At 39.6% G+C, this 12,700-nt stretch overlaps 1 protein-coding gene across 12 annotated transcripts in view; it reads right to left on the bottom strand.

The window, feature by feature from the left end:
* Positions 1-12,700, bottom strand: part of ANKS1B (ankyrin repeat and sterile alpha motif domain containing 1B) — a 746,995-nt gene that overhangs the window by 293,691 nt on the left and 440,604 nt on the right. The window lies entirely within an intron of this gene.

Here is a 12,700-nt window from a genome sequence, read left to right as displayed (position 1 = left end):
TATAAATACACAGCATATGAAAAGATGGGAGTTGCCTTACCAAGGGAGGGGGTCAGTGCTAACGAGCCAATTCAATTAAGTGCTGTCAAGGTTCCTTCCCCACTCTGAACTCTAAGGTACAGATGTGGGGACCTGCATGAAAACCTCCTAAGCTTACTTTTACCAGCTTAGGTTAAAACTTCCCCAAGGTACAAACTATTTTACCCTTTGCCCTTGGACTTCCACTGCCACCACCAAATGTTTATCTGGGTTTATTTTTATTAGGAAAGCATTGTTTGGAAACGCCTTTCCCCCCAAAATCCTCCCAACCCTTACACCCCACTTACTGGTGAAGGTTTGGTAAAAATCCTCACCAATTTGCATAGGTGACCACAGACCCAAACCCTTGGATCTTAACAACAATGAAAAAGCATTCCGTTTCTGAAAAGAAGGATTTTAATAGAAGTAAAAAGTAAAAAAAGAATCACCTCTGTAAAATCAGGATGGTATATACCTTACAGGGTAATTAGATTCAAAACATTGAGAATCCCTCTAGGCAAAACCTTAAGTTACAAAAAGACACACAGACAGGAATATTCATTCTATTCAGTACAGCTTAATTTCTCAGCCATTTAAAGAAATCATAATCTAACACATATCTAGCTAGATTACTTACTAAATTCTAAGACTCCATTCTTGTTCTGTCCCCGGCAAAAGCATCATACAGACAGACCCTTTGTTTTTCCCTCCCCCCCAGCTTTTGAAAGTATCTTGTCTCCTCATTGGTCATTTTGGTCAGGTGCCAGCGATGTTATCCTAGCTTCTTAACCCTTTACAGGTGAGAGGATTTTTTCTCTGGGCAGCAGGGATTTTAAAGGGATTTACCCTTCCCTTTATATTTATGACAAGTGCTAACAAGCCAATTCAGTTAAGTTGGAAGTAGTGCCCCTGATGGTGTGGCTGATGTGGTTATGTCCTTTGATGGTGTCCCTTGAATAGATATGCGGACATAGCTGGCACTGGGGTCTGTTGCAGGGTTAGTATTTTTGAAATCCACCAGGATTTCAACAATTTTCACCCCACCATCAACCTCAGCCTGGACAAGTCCACACAAGAGATCCGCTTCCTGGACACTACAATGCTAATAAGCAATAGTCACATAAACACCACCCTATACCGGAAACCTACTGACCGCTATATTTACCTACATGCCTCCAGCTTTCATCCAGACCACACCACACGATCCATTGTCTACAGCCAAGCTCTAAGATACAACCGAATTTGTCCAATCCCTCAGACAGACACAAACGCCTACAGGATCTCTATTAAATGTTCTTAAAACTACAGTATTCACCTGGTGAAGTGAAGAAACAGACTGACAGAGCCAGAAGGGTACCCAGAAGTCACCTACTACAGGGCAGACCCGACAAAGAAAGTAACAGAACACCACTAGCTGTCACCTACAGCCCCCAACTAAAACCTCTCCAGCGCATCATCAAGAATCTACAAGCTATCCTGAAGGATGATCCCTCACTCTCACAGATCTTGGGAGACAGGCCAGTCCTCACTTACAGACAGCCCACCAACCTGAAGCAAATACTCACCAGCAACTATACACCACACAACAAAAACACTAACTGAGGAACCAAACCCTGCAACAAACCCGGTGCCAACTATGTCCGCATATCTATTCAAGGGACATCATCATAGGACATAACCACATCAGCCACACCATTGGGGCACATTGACCTGCACATCTACCAATGTGATATATGCCATTATGTGCCAGCAATGCTGCTCTGCCATGTACATTGGCCAAACCGGACAGTCTCTATGCAAAAGAATAAATGGACTCAAATCTGATGTCAAGTATTATAACATTCAAAAATCAGTAGGAGAACACTTCAATCTCCCTGGTCAATCAACAACAGACTTAAAAGTGGCAATTCTTCAACAAAAATACTTCAAAAACAGACTCCAATGAGAAACTGCAGAACTGGAATTAATTTGAAACTGGACACCATCAAATTAGGCCTGAACAAAGACTGGGAGTGGATGGGTCACTACAAAAACTAAATTTATTTGTTAGTCTCTAAGGTGCCACAAGTACTCCTCATTGTTTTTATAAAAACTGATTTCCCCTTGCTAACTACTCACACCTTCTTGTCAACTGTTTGAAATGGGCCACCTTGTTTACATTGGCCTCATTAACACTACAAAACTGATTTCCACTCCTTGTCAACTGTTGAGAATTGCCTACTTCCAACTTAATTGAATTGGCTTGTTAGCACTGACCCCCACTTGGTAAGGCAACTCCCATCTTTTCATATGCTGTGTATATATATCTTCCTACTGTATGTTCTACTCCATGCATCTGATGAAGTGGGTTTTAGCCCACAAAATAAATTTGTTAGTCTCTAAAGTGCCACAAGGACTTCTCATTGTTTTTGCTGATACAGACTAACATGGCTACCACACTAGAATTAAGGTTGCTTGTGCAGCATTAATTCAGCCTGGTTGTGTGTATACATTATACTACAGTCTAATTACATGATCACATACTATTTTTTCCCCACTGGACCCTTGCCTCAATCAGGGTACAGACTAGATCTACTCTGAAGATGAATCAGGATTATGTAATAAAGGAGACTGTGACTTGTCGGACCCTTGCCTCATTTCTTGCAGAAGTTGGAAGGTGTGTAGTGAATGAGGCAGGAGACTCCAGGAAGAGAAAGGATAGTTTCATGGTTAAGGTTATTGCATGCTACCCTAGATAATGGGGCTATATCCCTGTCTCTGCCAGAGAGCTCCTATGCGATGCTCAACAAGTCACTTAAACCAAACTCATCACAAATGTTCAATAATATTGGTGTATCCTCATTTGGGTGCCGAATTTGGGACCCTACAGTTTGACATGCAGAAGTGCTAAACACTCATATCTACAATTGAAGTCACTGGGAGCTGTGCTTTGAATATATAAAGTGCTACATAATGTTAAGTGCTCTGAAAAATCAGGTCCTGGATGTCTCACATTGGGCATCTAAAATTATCAGATACGTCTGACCCGAATCTGTTTGTGCCTTAGCTCCCCATCTGTAAAATCGGGATAATACTCCCTCATTTCACTGGGGAGTTATGAAACACATTTGTTAATGTTTGTGAAAACTTAAATAAGCCCATGAGTAAATTAATAATTCAGTATTCTGAGCAGGGTGTGCAGTAAACAAAGGCATGTGAAGAAAGAAAATTATTTTAAAAGGGTCATGTCACAATTTCCCCCATTCCCCTTAGCTATGGGCAGGTAATTAGGCCCTCCTCCATAGCTTCTCCGGCTTCTTGATGTTTGAACTGGCTTTGATGGAGGTAATGCTTGCTTGTCTTACTGATGAGAGGCACTGTCTCTGGTACAATAAATCTTTTCCCTTTGCTGCATACTATCCTCTACTCTCGTCCCGCACCATCAAGCCCAACACTACTGGCAGTAGCTATCTAGTGGTAATAATGTTGCTACCAATTTCCTCCTGGGATGGTGCACCAGATTGTCTCAATGGGGAGGGTTTAGTGAAAATAGATCAGTAAAGTGGGACTGTGTACCCAGAGTGCAATCCTGCTCTCTGAAATGAATCTTGGTACTATTTTGCATTTTTGCTAGTCCTCTAGTCCCTCATGTCTTCCATATAAATTCTCAGAGAGGATTGCCAATAGATCTAATATTTCCTCTGCCAATTTCTTAAGACCCTTGGACAAATATCTTCTGACCCTGATGATTCATATATTTTAATTATCTAAGTATTCTTTTAACTGTCTCCTATAAATTCTGTGTCCCTAATATCTCTGAGGTCTTCATTAACATTTACTGTATTTCACTCAGCTTCCTACTTTATTCTTTATGCAAAAAAACAAAATAAGTCTCCAGTATTTCAGAACATTCTCTGTGTCTTCTATTATCTGAACTTAACAGCAGTCATATATTTTCCTTAATATTTGTTTTAACCTTGACATATTTATAAACTTTTTCTTATTTCATTTCAGTTCCCTAGTTAGTATGACATCATTTTGCTTGCTTAATTTTTCCCTTAGTGTCCTTTGCTGCTTTTACTACCTGTTCATACTTTGTATTCTCTCTTTTTTATTTTAGATTTAATTTACTTTTCACTTCCACTCCTTAAGCAGCTGCTGGTATACCCAGTTTTCCCCTCATACTACCTAATTTTATTTTGTACGGAGATAGTTATCTGCTCTGCCTTGATTACAGTATCTCTCAGGATCTTATGCACATGTCCAGTTATCTTATAGAACCTCTAGCCATTAAGCTTTACCTATTAACTCCTTTAATTTTTCAAAATGTAATTACTTGTAATCAAGTCCTTTTGTACTGCTATCTCCTAATGGCTGCATCCTTAATGTAGTCTGGGAATACTACTAGTTAATCATTGTGCAAGATGAGTTTACCTCCCAACTATTTCCTTCCTATCAGGCAATATTGTTCTCAAATATTTCCATAATGGTGCATTGACCAGCTTCCTTTGAAATCTCTTACAACGCGCAATTTTTCTTGGTGTTAAGACCTTCCCCCTGATAGGTTACATAATAACCAAACTTTTCCTTTCGATTCCTATTGTCAACTTACACTGTAAATATTTCTCTTCTTTCATCTATATTCTAGAATATAAATTGAAATATCCAGTCACTATATGTCCCTCAAGTCTTCTCTTTTCTGAACTATATACATTATTTCCCTCAGTTTTAACTCTTTTGTCAATTTTCAGTCTTTATATCATTTTTGTTGTCTCTCTTTATATTTTCATCTGTTTTTCTGTATCCTTCCTAGTTCTAAGGAGTAGCATCATACACTTTATTTCAGGTAGAGTCACTTCTGAGCCTTGGGAATCTTGTCATTGACTTCAATGACAATATGTCACTTGTGCCAGACAGTGTGGCTTACAGCAGGGGTTCTCACACTTCATTGTTCTTTGACCCCCTTCTGACAACAAAACTTACTACATGACCCCAGGAGGGGGGACTGAAGCCTGAGCCTGCCTGAGTCCTGTCGCACCAGGGGGTGGTTGGGAGAGACAAAGCCAAAGCTCAAGGCTTTCAGCCCCAGGCAAGGGGCCTGTAACCTGAGCCCTGCCACCCAGGGCTAAAACACTTGGCCTTCAGCTTCGGACCTTGGTGGTGGGGCTCATGATTAAGTTTTGGCCCTGGGCAGTGAGGCTTGGGCTTTGATCCCGGTCCCCAGTTAGTAAGTGTAATGCCAGCCCTGGCGACCCCATTAAATCGGGTTGCAACCCACTTTGGGGTCCTGACCTACAGTTTGAGAATTGTTGGATTAAAGGAAAGAACATTGGACTGAGATTCAGGAGAGCTGGGGTCTGTTCCTGGCTCCGTACCTGGTCTGCTGGGTGACACTGGGCAAGCTACTTCATCTCCCTGTACTTCAGTTTCCTCATCTGTAAAATTGGGAGAATGGTTCTTACCTGCCTTTGCAAAGTGCTGTGAGATCAACAGATGAAAATGTCATACAAGCCTAAGCATTTCCAGAATCCCTCACAAGTTTTGTCACAAGAACTAAAAGATATATTTGACTTTATATTGGCATATAAATGCATGTAAAATATACTACTGACAGAACAGAAATGTGTCTAAGGGCATGACCCTTTTATAACCTGTTTTTGCAGTTGCTTAAGGTTGTTTTTTTGCTAAGTGAATAACAAACTAACAAAAATCACAAGAAAGGGAGAAGCAGGTAGACACATTGTAAAAGGAGAAATGGGAAACTATTAGCAAAATAATGTAAATCACCTTGCAGAAAATGTTAAATGTGAGTATGTAACCAACCGCAAAGAGCAAAATGAAATGACTGGTTAAGACACTTGTTTTAAACCCATGTTAAGCTCTTGCTAAATAGGCTAAAAGTTGTTATGATTCTTTGTAACTGGAAATTTAGAGCATAATGGAATATGTTGACATTTGATAATAATTGGATAATGCTCAGTAATGCAACCAACCACAAACTGTAATATAAGGTTACCAAGTAATGTATAAATATACATGAAAATGTTAACAATGTGGACCAGTGGAAGTGGACAAGCCTGGACCCCGAATCAGTATACACGACCTTTCTGTATTCATGCTGATTAATCCTAGATGTCTAATCTTTGATTAATAAACCAGTTGACATGACCATTTGATGCAGGCTCGCTGACGGTGGGGGCACAGGGGGCAATTGCCCAGGGCCCCCCAGCCACCACCGCTGCAGTGGTTGTGGCTGGGAGCCCCGGGCCCTTTTAAATTGCCCGGGCAGGCCTCAGGGCTCAGAGGCGATGCCAGGGTGGGGGGAAGGGTCGGCAGCCCGCCCTCCCCAGATGCCTGCTCGAGGCACTCAACCCAGCAGCCAGCCCCAGCTGGGGAAAGAAAGGGGCAGGGCCAGAGCCTCTCCTCTTCTGGCCATGCTGCCCGGTGCAGCACAGCAGCTGCCCTGGGCTCAGCTTCTCTAGGGACAGTGGCCACGTGAGCCGGAGCCCTCCCTGGCATGCTCAGAGTCGGCTTCAGTCCCCAGAAGCTGAGCTTGGCCAAGGCAGGGAGCGGCGACAGCGGCAGCCCTGTCCCTGCCCAGGCTCAGCTTCTTGGGACAGGAGCTGACTCTGAGCATGCTGGGGAGGGGGCTCCGGCTTGCTTGGCCACTGTCACCAGTAGCTAAGCCTGGGAAGGCAGCCTGCTGCTGCCGCAGTCAGACGCTCTCCCAGGCAGCTGCTGTGCTGCACTGGGCAGCATCCAGGAGTGGCTCCAGAGCCTGACTACCAGAAGAGTAGCCAAATAGTCAGGGGGAGCTGGGCCAGCACAGCAGGAGGACAGAGCCCCCTGCCCAGGTAACGTGGGATGGGGAGGAGGGGACGGGGAGAGCGCAGGGCCCTGGGATCGCGGTGGGGAGGAGTCACGTGGGAGGTCACACAGGAGGGGTCACATTTCCGCCCCTTAGTTGGTGCCCCCCCTTTGTGTCCCTCCCACTAGTCGCCTCTGGAGGGCTCCTAGGCGCACATGGGGTGGTACTGGCAGCAGCAAAGGCAGCTGGGGTGGCATGTGGAAGCCCTGGCCGTGCTGGAAGAGCGCGCCTCGCAGCACAGGTGGCAACTCACTGGGCACCAGCCAGCACAGGCACAGCACCGCCCAAATGTCAGGCAGACTGCGTCTGCACGGGCTGGGGGCCCATTGACTGTTCTGCCCTGGGGCCCCAAATTGCTGTCGGCAGGCCTGATTTGATGTCTCATTGATTAATACTCTACATCAGTGGTTTTCGAACTTTTTTCATTTGCAGACCTCTAAAAAAATTTAAATGGAGGCATGGACCCTTTTGGAAATCTTAGACATAGTCTGTGGACCCCCTGAGTCTGCGGACCATAGGTTGAAAACTACTGCTCTAGAACCTATTATTACAAAAAGCATTGTATAAGAGCTAGATATTATTATTATTATTCAACGGAAGCAGAATCAGTCTGCAGTTCTTTTTGCCACTCTAGAGAGTCATGCTTGAATATACCATGTTAATTGAATTTCAGTTGTTTCAACTCAGCTTTCACAGAAAATACTTGCTGCTAATTTTGTGTATACTAATACTTATGGACAACAAGAAAATTCTTTAAACATGTGGTCTCAATTTTCCCCCTCTTTTTAAACAACGCAATGGTGACACCTAATTGTGCTTACACACAGAAGAGACGGTATTTAACCCTAACCCTCTTTCTTAGAGTAGTGCATATTTTTAGCTCAGTGCACTTTTGTAGCACGACCTAAACTAGTAATGGTATTAGTGCCCAATCCTGATTTTCCCAGTCACACAAGTAGACCCATTAAATAATTGCATTTAAGATACATATTTTGAGAGTAACTGTATATAAAGTAATCGGTGTCTACAATTACCTATCTCATACTTCAAATTGCACTAAAGCTGAGTTTAGGTTATTCAGATAGAATCACAGCGTTAGAAGAAACTGCAAGGGTCATCTAGTCTAACCCCCTGCCAAGATGCAGGATTTGTTGTGTCTAAACCATCCAAGACAGATGGCTATCCAGCCTCCCTTTGAAAACCTCCTGTGAAGGAGCTTCCACAACTTCCCTAGGCCCGTCTGTTCCATTGTCCTACTGTTCTTACAGTTTGGAAGTTTTTCCTGAGATTTAATCTAAATCTGCTATGCTCTAGTTTGAACCCATTGCCTCTTGTCCTGGCCTCTGTGGCAAGAGATAACAACTTTTCTCTGTCTTTTTTATGTAGCCTTTCAAGTATTTGAAGACCACTATCATGTCACCCCTTAATCTCCTTAAGCTTGATATGCTTGATTTTTACTCCTTTGAAAATGAGCAAGAGTCGAAAATGGGAAAGAGAGAATATATTGCATTTACACCTGATAAAATTATTTGATTTATGGAAATATATTTTAAAAAATCTGTCTGGTTCTAGACAGTGTGACAATATTTTAAAAAGACACCATTTAATACAACAAAAATATAACTCCAGCAGTTAACTCAGCCCCCACGTAAATCAGCCATTAGGAAGGAAAAAGGTGACAGAGAAGTTAAAGGAGTAATGCAAATTTGCACATGCATCCAGATGTAATTTGAACTGTTGTGACTAGAAATTGAGTAAAACATTTTTAAAGCTTGGGTGCCTAAATCTTAGCACCTAAGTAAAAGTGGCCTGATTTTCAGAGGTGCAGAGCACCTGCAGATCCCATTAATTTTAATTGGAGTTTCTATGAATTCAATTTGGAAGCATGCTCTAAGGAATCTGGGTAGTGAAGAAAGGAGAGAGGATGCAGTGACTCTCATCTGCCCCCAATGTACATATGTAGGAGGTGGCTAAATTGCTGATGCCTGTGCTCCTGCATAATAAGAGGGGGTCTTGCTGTTTAATGGGTACTCAGGAGATACATACATCCTGTGTGACTTTGGCCATGTCAGTCAATTTCTCTGTGCCTCAGTTCCCCATCTGTGAAATGGGGATAAATGTATCAATATTTGGGAGATGTCAGATACTATGGTGTTGGAGGCCGTATAAGTACCTGGACAAATAGGGGCCCATATATGTAAGTAGTGGAAGGATAAAATGTTGGGCTAACCATTGTTCCAGTGTCAAAATGCCAATTAAAGTTAATGGACTGTTAAATGTTTGGATACTAGTGAACAGTAAGTGTTGGAAGATAAAAATAATTTGTCCATCAAATCAAATGTCTCATATTTTTCTATGAACTCTGCCTCTTTTTGGTGGTCTGATCCACATTCCTCTCACATAATGTTTATAGGTCTCAGAGCTCAATTTGGTCAGACTGTAATATTAAGCAAGTGATATGATTTAAACATCTCAACTTAAACTCTTAGGAAAATGTACAAATGCATGGTCATACGCAACCCTCAGTCAGAACTAGTCCCCAATAGATACTGTGATCTGATTTGTTGCAATTGTTTGTGGGCATCCATCTCACTAATCAAAAATGAAAGTGTCTATGATCAATCTCCAAAGTTATAAACAGACATATGCAACCAACCAACTAGCCTATGATCTCATGTATTTTTCATCCATCCATCAGGGTGTCCATTAGTTCATTTGGTTTCCTCATTGCTTAGATCCAGACAACTTATTCTAATTTACAACTAGTTGTACTGGTCTAATTGTCAGGATATAAATCCTCCTCTGTCTGGGAGTCAGTTTAATTGCAAATGAATCTTTACATTGTCAGATTTTCTATGTTATCAATGTCTCTACCACACTTCCACAGCACTGCACCAAACTTTTACTGCAAGTTTGTACATCCAAAAGGATACAACAACCCTTTGTTTGACACATTACAATAAAATAAAATAAATAATATAATCACAATAATGACTGGATATGTTTGAGCTTGATTCTATCTCTACAAGTGACTATTAGCCAAGTCTTGGGACTGAACCTATGTATGTCCCATTAAATGTTACATGGTTGCTGCTCTATTATTATAATAATAATATGACAGGAATTTTGCTTGCTGTGTGCACAAATACTCTAAAAATAGAAACAGGTTTGGTAAGAAAAGCAAGAGCAATTTTTCAAATACTGATTTTAAATGCTATATTTTAAAATAATTGTAACACTCCTATGTGAACTGACAAACTACTGGAAAAGAATAATTCAGATGGTGAAGTTTATAGGTAAAGAGGTTATTTCTTGAGTCCGTGCACAGAAAATTGTGAGAGTAAATCTTCTTAATTGTAATGCTAGTTAAGTGCCTATCTTCCCTGCACAGTGAGGGGAGAATAAACCCAAGGATATAATTTCTATGAATCTAATGAATGATTTAGCATGAAATCCTTTTATCTAAAAAATACCTTACTTACCAGAATGTTAATTTAATTAGTAAAATTTTGCTGCTGAGAATTGCCTAAATATAATATATTTGTTCTCAGATATGGTATGATATTTCTAACATTAATTATATCATGATATTCCCTTTCTTGTTCTAAACATTTAGTAAGACTTGTACTACTACATCATATATAATAGGAGTGCAGTGGCTGTTGCTTAGGTAACAAGATGAATAAATGCAGGTCAGAATGTGCTTTCGGAAAAACAAAAGCAGAAATATGGTACAGAATGAAGAACAGACATGTCTAACTGATTTTTCATTGCATTAAAACAATAATGTTGTTCAAAAGCAGACAGCCAACCGATTTTAGCCAAGTCTACAACTGAATAAATAAGTTTACATAAAGTAGATGAATATGTAAACAATTTTGATTAAAATAAACAATTTTATGATATTTTAGAAAAATGTAACACTCCACATTTAAGGTTAATAGATATCTCATTTTTCCTATTACCCTAACAGACCTTTATTCTCCAATTTTAATATCTACATTCCAGGTTTAATTTTCCTCTATAATTTTGGATAGAAAGGAAAGTATTTTAGTGACAATAAACATTTTTTGAATTATGCCAGGAGAAACCTGTTACATTATGTAATGATGATGTTTGCAAAATAATAACATATAAACCAGCAAATTATGATTTTATGATCACTTTTTTGCTGCAATAAAATATTTGATATATTGTGGCCCAAACTACAGCATATCAAATTATTGTAAATACTGAAAAGTTATTATATCATTCTTGTTTCATTACAACATTATTTCACAGCAATATGTTTAATTATTTAATTCAATGTAGGGTTCTAATCTCTTATTCATACATGCACCGAACTCCAAATAACATCACTGGAAATTGTATGTTTTAACTGTAATATATATTCAAGAAGAAATTAAATTAGAAAAGAACTAGTAGACTAAGCTGACCAGAATGCTGTGGTTACCGTACAAACACCCATGCCATAACTTAACTCACATGGCACCTGAAAAAGTTTGGTTTGGGTATTTACTAAAAGAACTTCATGCTGAATAGATACAGTTACATAATTATGTCAATGAGCAATTTAGGACTTGCCCACTGAAGTCAATGACAGTGTCCAAATTGATGCCAATGGACTTTGGATCAGGCTCCTACAGCTTTAGTAAATGTTTGGAAAGCAATCCAAGTCAATTTCTGTAGCTCCTACCTGCTCACTGTTTACTAGTGGTAGGTGCACCTCTACACATTTGTTATGCCATCTATGACCCCTGGTGAACATTTTCCCTTTTGTAATCTTTTTATGATTTATGCTCATCTGCTTTCATAATTCTAAAGCTACAGAATATGTAAGATACTAGTGGTTGCAAGTTTCGCTACAATGAAATCCATTTAAGAACTTTTATTGGATGGATGAAGCCTACAAATTACATTTGTGTTTTTATTTTATTTTTTATTTGGGTCTAATTTTTCTGCTTTTAAAATCAAGAATATTTAAAAGAGGAGCAAAAACTGCTAAGATTTTTGTTGATATAAGCAAAAGAACACACAGCAGCCATGTAGAGGCAGGAAGAAAAATCAAAAATACATATGGAAATAAAAATAGATGGGTGTTTCACAATTTTCTTATCAGTAACCCATAGGTGTACTTAGTATTAGTAAAAAAAGAAAAATGGGAAAAATATGACTGATGTACAAATATGCCTTTGTAATCATAGCATATTCATGCCAAAGTCCACTTGTACATCTTACATACTGTATGTAAGCTGTTCGTTAATTTAGTAGCTCTAGAGCTATCCAAGGATCAAAATATTTACAGAGAAAAATACCTTAATTAGGGACAAAGAATAATGTATGGAGATCTGGTACTGTACAACAAGTATGGTGAGTACTTTTACCACAAATAAAAATGATAAACATTGGAAGAGGTATATTCATGGTTATGTAGCAATTTTATAGGTTACCTTCCTGCCTTAACCATATTAATTTCAAGTGGAAAGATTGTATACATGAGGTTTGTCATCCATACCACATGTGTATACCCTAAATTCTAAGGTATCTGAAATAATTTGGTCCTTTTGTTCATCTCAGTGAAATATTTATAGTTAAGCTAAAGTTTTTGGTATCCATTTAAAGGAATACTCTTGCTTTCCCGTTCAAACAAGTGAATCCCATAAACTGATTACCTAAAAAACCCCAAACAACCCCACTTTACTAAGACATCCAGAATTAGTTAGAGTTGGCACAATTTGTTCAATAATTATCCATAATTAAAATACATCTTCCTGTAACAATGGCATGTGATGCTATTTAATTAACTTGGTTCTAATGTTTAAATAAAAGTAATAT

This window comes from Lepidochelys kempii, chromosome 1 (assembly GCF_965140265.1).
Source record: "Lepidochelys kempii isolate rLepKem1 chromosome 1, rLepKem1.hap2, whole genome shotgun sequence".
Lineage (NCBI taxonomy): Eukaryota > Metazoa > Chordata > Testudines > Cheloniidae > Lepidochelys > Lepidochelys kempii.
Note: the sequence above shows the minus strand (reverse complement) of the source record. Positions and strands in the feature narration are given on the sequence as shown.